Here is a 10,709-nt window from a genome sequence, read left to right on the forward strand (position 1 = left end):
AAAAAGGTATCAAAATTGGAAAGATAATCATTTCATCCAAAGATGAATTTCAGGAACAAAATTCCTGCACATGACTTCTTTAATGACTAACCAAACTAAACCTCAGATAATAGATAAAATTTCTTTTGTTTGTCTTTTCTGAATTATCTGAAATTTCAAATACCCCTTTGATTTGAAAAATAATATTAGAAAGTTCACGGCAATTTCCATCAAGATTTAATGATCCATTTTTGTCTTTTTTTAGGCAAAAAACTAGGATATTTAGGTGTAACCAGAATATATAATCTCCATCCTCAACTCCCCCCCCTTCTCCAAATAAGCTCATTTTATGATCCAGACATTTAAGATTTATATGTAGCCCTTTGTTAAATAATACCAAGATGTCATCTCCCAGACACTAGAATTAATGTGAAAGTACACGGAACAGTCTAGCCAAAAGCATAGCATTAATTTTTGGACATATCCGCTGCATATCTTTATGGACTGTTTCACAAATTCCCCTTGCAAGATTTTCAATTTTATTTTTGAATTCAAACTTCTCACTTATTGCTCATCATATCCTAGAGGCAGAAAACTAGTTGAACTCCCCCTGATTATTTCACATTAAAGGGTGCCCCTATAACTTAAACCTGTGCTCTTAATGCTATGTAAAGGACCTGGTATGCTAGCCCCTTTGGCAGAGCTCTTAGCACCTGTATAGAAATTTTGAAAATGCTACACCAGTCCTCTTCTGAAGGTGTCACCATATCATTGAATAAACCTTTTGATATAACTGTTAATTTTTAAAGAAATAAATACATTTGCACATGCATAAACACACACACACACACACACACACACACTGATGGCCAAACAAAAATAATAAAAAAAAATTTAAATTACATAGTACCCTCCCCCTCCAACAAACATTCACACTTCCTTATATACTGAACTAGTGAACTTAGTTAAACTTCATAAGATTTAAAAATTAATAAAAAAAAACTGATGGTGGGCATTTTCTTTCATTTGTTAGCACAAAAGAATTACATGGTAGTGGCTAGATTGTCTAGTCTGAAATTTCACCAGATTTATAATAAATTTAAAGCTGAAGTGACCCCCCCCCCCCCCCCACACACACACACCAACTCAAATTCTTGAAATCTGAACCTCTGCTCTGAACTGATTCTACAATTCAAGTAGAACAGTTCTTTAATTCTTATACATGTACCAAAGAAGAAAGAACTTTAACCAAGAATACCACAGATTTTTCATTCTCAACTCATTTAATTGGGAAAAGGCAATAGTTTTCAACAAAAATTCAACGCAATTGATGAGTAGGTCTGTCACAGCACTCACATAAGAAAAAAAAACACTACCACTGACTAGATTGGTGGTTCATCTGCTGAGTAACAGGAGGCCTTATATATTGACTCTAATATGGCTGGTACACTACAAGCTTGCACAAGAGGCTCCACATCACACAGGTCATTATATAGAGGCTCTTCCCTGCTGACCCATGTCTCTAGAATAGACTGTTGTGGTTGTAAGAGCCCATTATATTTGGGAAAGAATGCGTGTCCCAGTGAAATTACAGGTAAAATGTCTGCAGCTTTTCTCTGGCCAGGTACGGTTACCATAGCAGTGACTTGTGATTTCAAGTTGACTGGATTTCAAAGGTCAAGTCCAGAAAATGTCATATTTTGCACTGTGTTAGTGTCAGCTTCAGTTTTTTTTTAATCTTTCTAATTCTATATTGTTTTTCTCCTCAGATTTCCCCTAAATTGTTAATAACCTGTAGTACTAGTGGGAAGCATCTTCTCATTTATGTTTTATAGGTATTTATATGTATATTATATATGTGTCACTGCATCAAATTAAACGGGGTATTATTAAAAGAAATTTCCAAAATTTATACCAAAATTTAGTCAATTTAACCAGTTAAATCTTGGAACAATCCAGTTTTTTATTCTAAAATAAATTTCAACCACATTTTCATTCTATTTATCAAGTTGGATGTCTACCTAAACTCAGACTTATTTAATAAATCTATATGATAATCTCTAGACTCTTAACCTTTTGAATATAATCTTTCTATCTAAAATGATAAAGTTCAATCTTTTTTAAACAACTGATGTGCATGGACCTTTTATAAGGTATGATGTATCAGTAAATGTAAAAACTTTATATATTTGTTTTTGCACAATAGTATGACATTTTCTATGACACTCGACACCTCCCAACTTTTATCGATTACGTAATGACATACCTTGAGCATCATGGTATTGAAGTTACATATGTAGCAAGGGTTATTCCCTGTAAAACACATGAATTTCTACTACCAGTATCTCACATAACTCAAATAAAGTCCACATGTTAACTTGATCAGCAAATAAATAAATAATAAAATAAATAAATAAAATAAAATAAAAACTGCATCTTCTACAAATATCTGGTCATAAACTTGACCTATTTATCTGTCCTTCCAGTTTGTAAAAGTCTGTCAAATGACGTTGGAATGCATGAGGCATTACTGCTGCACATGCAATGGCATAATTCTTCAAATGAGGTTTGGCAAAAAGGACCTAGTGTTATTTAAGAGCAGAAAAAAGCAGAAAAAACCATTCAAATATAATTTTTCAGGAAATATGAAATGACACCCTTTGGTGTTTCTTTAAGTTATGCTATTTGAAACTATACTGTGGCATTTGATTAGGTTAAGTGGCAAAAATATGACATATCAACTTGCTTCATATGTAACTTAAAGTCGAAGTTTAAGAATGTTGCATTTATATAATATCATCAAAACTGTTTGGTGCTTAACAGTATCTCCCATTTACCCCAGTTTTGGTAATCATTAAATGGAGCAAAAAAGTTCTTAGAAAGATAACATTGTTTCTTTTATTAGGATATCTTATGTTGTGATAAATCAATAAAATGTCCTTGACATGGGTACACAGAGGGGCACAGAACCTTCTCCAACAGTGCTTTTTGCTGACCAGTACATAAGCTGACCAAAGCAAAGAAAGCAGTATTTCCCTTATCTTAAAGTACATCACTTTTAAAAAGATACTCCTGTTTATAAAAAAATTCTCCTTCAGTACATTGTTACCCAATTGACAACACTTTATTTCCACAGAAACACCATTCTAAGAATGCCTCAGAGCCAAGATGTGTTAACCCAAGTCACTACAAATGCAAAACTACTCATACCTCTTTATTTGTGAAATATTAACTGATCTCAATAAGGTAAATTGCTTAGATGCTAAAGGATTTTTGCCCATCTTCCCATGACAAATCATTTTGAGATAATCTGAAAATAACAGCAGAATTAAGAAAAATGTATTTTTGTTGGAAAAGAGATGAAGCCGCAAGTCTGAACCTAACAGAATCTGCGGTAATAATGACCTCAGTTGCAAAATGTTAGAAGATTAACAAGAAGATTATATCTCCGACCTATCAAATGGGCTGCAACGCAGGTAAAAACATGGTACCTTAGTTCCATCACTTACGTCAAAAAATGGACATGAAACGCAACAGACATGCAGAAGCACAAAGAGAGGTTGGTTTTCAGTGGTAACAGGCCCATTCAGAATGACTTAGGCTGCACCAGCTACTCTGCCCAAACTCTGTGGGGATGCTCCCCAAATGCAATCAGATTAACATACCTCTTTTGTCTCTGGTGTACTCACATAATCACCAGCTTCTCTATACTAAGTATTCTACTCAATGCCAAGGGGAGGTTTGTCAGTCAGTTAATTTGTAGAGTTCGTGTGCATTAGCTGTTGCAACCTATCTCACTCTGAAATGGCCCCTAAGACTCACAACGACAATATCTGCTAAGAAGTACAAAGCCACAAACTGACTGGAAATTCACCTTCCACTTCATGATCCATTTTTTTTTTTAACTTCTTGTTAAATAAAATAAACAGTTTTATGCTCTTCGGCTGAGAGGCTGTTTTCAGAATCTTATGGGACCGTCCAACGGTAAGGCAGCCATTGTTTTGCTCGGAAATATAAAATTCACCATGAGTCTCACGTACCTACCTGAAACACACACATGCTCTTGCATGCTGCACATTCAAATACCAAACAACGCACAAAATCTCCCACTTACCACTCCCTATGAAGCCAATGCGTCTGCAACCATTTGTTGCCTTGAAGTTGTGGTTAGCTTAACCTTCCCGTATTCAGTAGTTTCTTTTTGCTTTCCAGGAAAACCTAATCCCAGGAATATATTCTTTTAAATGATAAGTGTACTACCTAGAAAAGCAGTCTACTGCAGTATCAACTCCTGTGAAATGGGGGGGGGGGGGGGAGAGACTATCACTTGGAATTAACAGTAAGTGACGATTCTGAGAAACTATCGCTTTCATACAAACCTAGAAAAACAATATTACACTATGTCTTTTTTTTAATGCCCTCATTACTTGGAATAAAAGCAATTTGTGTCACTTCAATAACAGTTTCTATATCATTAAACCAATCAATATTATTTAATGTCAACTTTCTTTCTGGTTTCTGGGAAAATCCTTTCCTAGTAATATTGGTGACAAGAAGAAAACTACACTTCCTTTAACACCCTCCATGTGCAGGCTTTTGAACCCTTTTTAATCTCTTAAATTGAAAAAAGAACCTCCTTAAGGAAGGAAAAGTCATAGTCTGTATGGTAATTTATGAATGAGTTATTTTTTTTTCAGTGACAGATGAGATATTATTTTTAGTATACAGAACCTGATTAGTCAGTCAATGTGTTGTGTGCAAGTGCATGTACACACAAGTATAAATGCCCATATGCATGTTTGTTTACTATAGGTATTGGGAATAACAGATCACATCTTCAGAAGGCAAGGGTATTTATTTATGGCAATGGTCAAACTAAATTACCCTCAACTGAATAGCCATTTTTATTTTTTTCAGATACCATGACCTCAAGGTCGACTGAAATTTGGTACAACTAGTCAATAAGCAAACTATGGAAAACAATGAGAAAATATAAAAGATAAATAAAATAAATAAATAAAGTTACTTTCATAATTTTCAACTCAGAACATCTTTCAACTCAGTCTACGTTATAAAATAAGTTGAATTTAGAACATTTTAATAAGAGCAATCAAGAGAAGTTGCCCGAGCTTGATGATGCAAGCACTGAGCCTCTGAATCTTGGAAATAAACTCGTCACCTTGAATAGGGGAATGTGAAATTACTTTCATGCAGTCATATCAACCAATTTTTGGAATCGACCTTAGATCCCTTCTGTTTCAGAAATTTGGATGCAGTGTGATGATCAAACCATTCTCAGCTAGTGAACCAAAGAAAAGTTAGCCTTCCATTCAACTCCTTTGAGAGTAAATGCTATTAGGCTATCTATAACTGCCATTCCGCAACTGGTGCAACTAGGGTTTTAGCTGCCCTGTGGCTTTTTTTTTTTTTTTTTCTTTTTTTTTTTTTGGGGGGGGGGGGGGGGGTTAAACCAACTGTCCTTTTCACCAGGAAAAGGTCCAATCTTGATGCAGATGCTTGAAGGTTTTATGGTAAAAGGTGCAGTATTTCAGAAAAAAGAACCCTCACCACTATTAAACTGCTGACTATGGGCCTGGTTTTAGGGTCTTATGCCACCTACATTTTTGATCAACAGACTTTATATCCTCAAAGAGAATTTAATAAATTATTGCCTGATAGATCCACAACATACAAATTCCCTTTAGTGCAAATGACATCAAAAATACTCCATACAAATTTATAGATGGCCAAAAAGTAAACTGTACTCAATTGATAGACTTGGTAAAATACTAATAGCTTAGTTTCTAAAAGTCACTTTAAACAAGTTATCTCTGTCGCATTCACAAGTTTAACATGTGAAGACCTGTCTAACCCTACAACTAGAGTGTTAGCAATACCCAGCAAGGGCCCTCTTCTGCATATCTCTGATCCAGAAACTGGACTGTTATGAACGTTCAGTCTACGTTTCCTCTTTGGGATCACAGGATGCTTAAAAGGTAAAGACATTTTCACGCAAATGGTAACAAACATGCTCTTCTTTATGGTTTCGAGGCTCACACCAGCACTGAGAAATACCAAAATCATAAAGTAGTTGCCTACGGCTAAAAGAACAAAAACAATATCTGATTTTTTCACACAAAATTGTCGTGTTTCTAATATTTAATTTGGTAAAATAGAAACGTCCACACCCCTTCCCTCCTCCCAGACAATTAAAAAAAAAAAAAAAAAAAAAAAAACTACTGTAACCCCAGAGCAGAAAAATCCATTTTTAATATATAGTGCCATGCTTTTGTCACCTTATCTTATTTGTCATATCATCCTATATGAATACATTCTAAGGGATATCTTTTTAATGGGTATTAACAATATAATGAAGAAAATAAAAAATACTAAAAATCAAATAAAAGAGAAAAATATCTGATGACAACTCAATCAGTAGGGCATAAGTTAACTCCTTTCTAACCTTGTAAGATACTGAAGTGAGCAGGCTGCCTGTTTTAGCAAAGCCCTCTTTATATTAATCCTTCCTATTCTCTGTAGATTTTATCTCTCCATACCCACACATCAATTTTTTAATGTTTCAATTTTGTTTTTCTGGTAGACTCAAGGAGTTGTAGCAAAAGATACTTTAAACATAGCAGACTAGAAAGAATATGCAATGAGAGCTATATACTTTATTTTGTTCTTTTCCATAATAATATTTTGTTGTTTCCAAAATGAAGATAAAATTCATTCTGTTCTTTCTCTCTAGAGTAACATGAGGTGCTTCACCTGTGGAGGTAAAAAAACCTATATGTCACATGACACAGTGCATTAGTACTATTAGGAATAAAAGTGTATATGAAGCCTTCTTTAGTTTTTGCATTGTTTAAGGATAATTTGCACATATGAGATTTGTAAGAAATGAAAAATTATAATATAAAAAATATCCTGCTTTCTTGTCTGTATCAATTACACTTTTATTCTGATATAATTCTTCATTCCAGTTGGTTGAAATAGTCAACTGACCTATTCCACTGTTTTATATCACCTCTTTTTTTCCTACTAAACTACAATCATAATAGCAAGGCTATTTTTAACATTTTTGCAAATTGCTGTAACAGTTAGCTACATTTAAGAAAAATGATAACCAAAAATTGCTAATTTTATACTGCTTTCAGTCATTTATTCCACATGACTTACTTTTCGGCATTTGGACTTCAAATATTTTACTAGCTAAGAACAGCAAAATACATCACTTTGCTTTCATATGAAAAAAAAAAACATTCTTATTGTTTGTCAACCTATTCCTACTTAAATAAAAATTTGTTTATTTGCCAAAAACAATGGCCTTACCCATTTTTTCTCAAGTTAATTTTTTTATCAATGACAAATGGTAGTTTTCTTTTCCGCTTTTTATCCTTTCTTACAAGGGGCCCTGATGTTTTGTATCATAAATACAGAAAAAAACCTAGACTGCAATACTCGGGGCCCTTCAAAATGGATAACTAGCCAAGTTCTCAGTGACTATAATTCAGTGAACTGTCAGTCTTAGTTCTTCAGGCTGAGAGTCCCTTTTCAGGTCCTTGCACACTTTTAAAGACAGCCCTGGTCAAGTATTTCAAAAGACACCTGTAGCTCCTTTCAATCTTCCCTCAGTGAATTGATCAACTACAAACCCCACAGACAGAAGTGGAATGCAATTCAGAGCCCAAGGTGTGCATTAAGTGTCCCCCATTAATTGGGAATTCCTTGAACTCCATTCACACAATACCCATACCCTGAGTCTAAGAAAGACCCACTATACCAGCCAGAGACGTAACCTGAGACTTTATTATACTGCTGTTATTATTCCTTTGAAATTGCAGCATAGCCCTGTACCTCCGCATACAATTGAGCCCACAAGAGAACAATGGGAACGGGGCCCAGGTAAAAATCAATATGACCAACTAGGAGGGAGATGAATAGGTCTTCCAAGCGACAAGTGAGGCAGCAAAGGAATTGAGCTACCTTGAAAGACCATGCCTACAACCTGATAGCTAGATAAATATGGAGAAAGGGTTGTATGAGTCACCGGATTTCGCTACATATACCTCGTCTTATGTTGTCAGTGTCTCTCACCAGATTTTTTTTTCTTTCGCATGTGTCATAGAGGAGTGGTTTCTTATTCATTTAAAGCTTAACAAATTCTACTTTCACTTTATCTTTTAATCCAAAACCCTGGAATTTTGCAATATTTCACAAGCACAATTGCTAACTTAACTTAATTTATGTTATCTCAAAGTCTTCAGACATTTATCTATATATATATATTTAAACATGCATGATCAATATCAACCCATCAGAAAAGATTACATGGGTATGGATGCAACTATTTCTCAAAATGATATTTACAGGCAAACAATTCTAGCACATAGTAAAATAAAACTGTAAAACCAACATAAATTACATTATACCAACAACTCCATCCGTAAAATAAAAGTGGAAAAATTGGTGGATTCCAATCTTTCAAACTATTCAAGAGTAACTTGCCAGATGCAAAATTTGACCAATTTTCCACTTCATGATTTTAGGGAGTTTCCCGAAAATGCCACATTACTAACATCCATAAATGGTAATATCAGTCAAACATACTTTAATAGAAACCCAACTTAGAAAAAACACATAGGTTTGAAGTATATTATTCTTATATAAAGAAATTAATAAAGAAAAATTAAGTCAAATATATTTCTCATGCAAAAAATATTATAATATTCCACTAATGATTGTGAGAAAAAAGTTTTGTTTTAAAAGATATCTAGATGGTCCCACCTCATCATGTAGAAACAGAATTAACTTCATACATGGCATGTCTTTATTCATCATCATCATTGAAAAAATTTAATAACTCAAAATCTCACAGCAATTAAAACTCCTCTTCAACTCAGGTATAAACTTCTCACACACAACTGATGGCTAAAAACCAGTTAAACAACTTCTTAGTAAAATGCCTCTCATTGTCACACACCCAGACAGTTCCTTGATCTGATCACAGACATAACAAAAGTCACTGTCTCGCTTTTAGTCAGAAAAAAATCAATACTAAGAACCATGGTATAATTGCACAAAAGGCATTAAGAAACATAATGAAATTCTTAAATGAAAAAATGAAAGTAAAGTGGATTTCAACCAACTTTAAAGCATGAATCACACTTCCTCAACACCATTTGGTGGTATGAATTTATTTCATGTAAATGTCTCTACAACCAATAATACTAATAAATGTAAAAGAAATTGATTCCAATGAACTTTTTATTATATAAATAAATTTATCCATGCGACGATGAATCATGCCACAGTAGTAATCTATGTTATCTGTGTTTGACTTTCAAATAGAAAAAGTACAAAAATAAATAAATAAATAAATAAATAAATAATAAGGAAAAGCAGAATAAAATCAATAGCTGATTTTTATCAAACTTGACTTAATAATTTGAACACATTTAGGAAAATGTCCAGTCCTATAATTACATATGGGTTAGCTTACACCACAGAGGTGTCTCTGCTTTCAACGTGTGCTTCTGTATATAAAAGACACCAGAGTATAGAAACCACCTGTGTCCAACCAAGCGCTACATACCTATGGTCACTGCTGCGGAGGCTGGACATAGGTCAGGCAACATATGAATCTACATTAAGACTACCTGTGCAAACAAATAACTCTGTGCAAATAAAATCAATATTACATGATTCTGAAAGTAAACTTTCACTTTCATGCCATGCAATTGTCTTTTGATTATGTTGGCAGAGGATATACTGTAACTAAATTGTCTTACAAATAGAACTTTATTTTTTATTGAAAAAAAATGAAGGCCCAAAATGAACACCTGTGTGCAAATGTATGCAAAATATGCCAGCAGCCAAAGAAATGTATGTCATGTACTTAAAATAAATGTATCTGATGTTAAAATACTAAATAAACATTATGAGAGCTGATAGGTCACCCAGGTGAGATATAAGTTTGCTAACTACCTTGTCTACAACGCATAAACTATGCATCTCCAACTCTTGACACGTCTGGAACTCTTCACGTGCTTAAAAAAAATCCAGTTTTAACTTTTCTGCTCAGCTTACCTAAATTCCAAGAAATAACCATCAATGCACATTTCACGATTGTCGGCAGACTCTGCACCCGCCCGTCACTTCCCCGAACTACGATCCCACACCGGTGAAATGAACACGCCGTTTGACCTACTTCCAGGAGGATAGGTTCCAAAGGTCAGCTTAATGTCCTGTTAATCTAGGCGCCCATCCCTCGAAAAGGGCCACCTGTTGATAGTCTACTTCTCCTATCTTACTGTCCATACATCTCGTGATAATCCAAAACAAAAATTAGGGCTGAAAACAACTAAAAAGTAACTTTGACGTAACTCCAAAAGTTGTCGAGAACTCCGTGAAAAGTTTTCCGGAACTTTTCAAAGTGTCCCACTTCCCTCGGAATATTGAAGCGGAAACGTAATTTTTATGCGACAGTCCTACTCACCTTTGTTATCCCCACTCTCGAATATTATTTTCTATCTTGTTTATGTTTTAATCACAGCCCAAGACTCGAGGAAACTGGTCCCTGTTAACGAAAGTATGCCATTCCGTCCCCTCCGGATGTCGTCTATTTGCAACACATTTTCATATGAATAGATTTTCTGTCCTCCCAGTATTGAACGCATCCGAGGAATGACAATAGAGGGCGCTATAAATTCCGTTGAAATATCTCA

General features: G+C 34.5%; 1 protein-coding gene across 2 annotated transcripts in view; it reads right to left on the reverse strand.

Moving 5' to 3' along the window:
- The window catches only part of LOC106160937 (uncharacterized), a 24,553-nt gene extending 13,878 nt beyond the window's left edge, over positions 1–10,675 (reverse strand). The window contains exon 1 of one of the 2 annotated variants that reach the window (XM_087018421.1): positions 10,481–10,675. The gene's annotated coding sequence lies outside the window, so the exon portion shown is untranslated. Of the gene's footprint in view, positions 1–10,071; positions 10,402–10,480 lie in introns of those variants that run through there. The other variant, XM_013537742.3, reaches the window with a different exon arrangement.
- Positions 10,676–10,709: the final 34 nt, after the last annotated feature.

The sequence above is a fragment of the Lingula anatina genome, chromosome 7, assembly GCF_051362555.1.
Source record: "Lingula anatina isolate TDL-2025a chromosome 7, LinAna3.0, whole genome shotgun sequence".
Lineage (NCBI taxonomy): Eukaryota > Metazoa > Brachiopoda > Lingulata > Lingulida > Lingulidae > Lingula > Lingula anatina.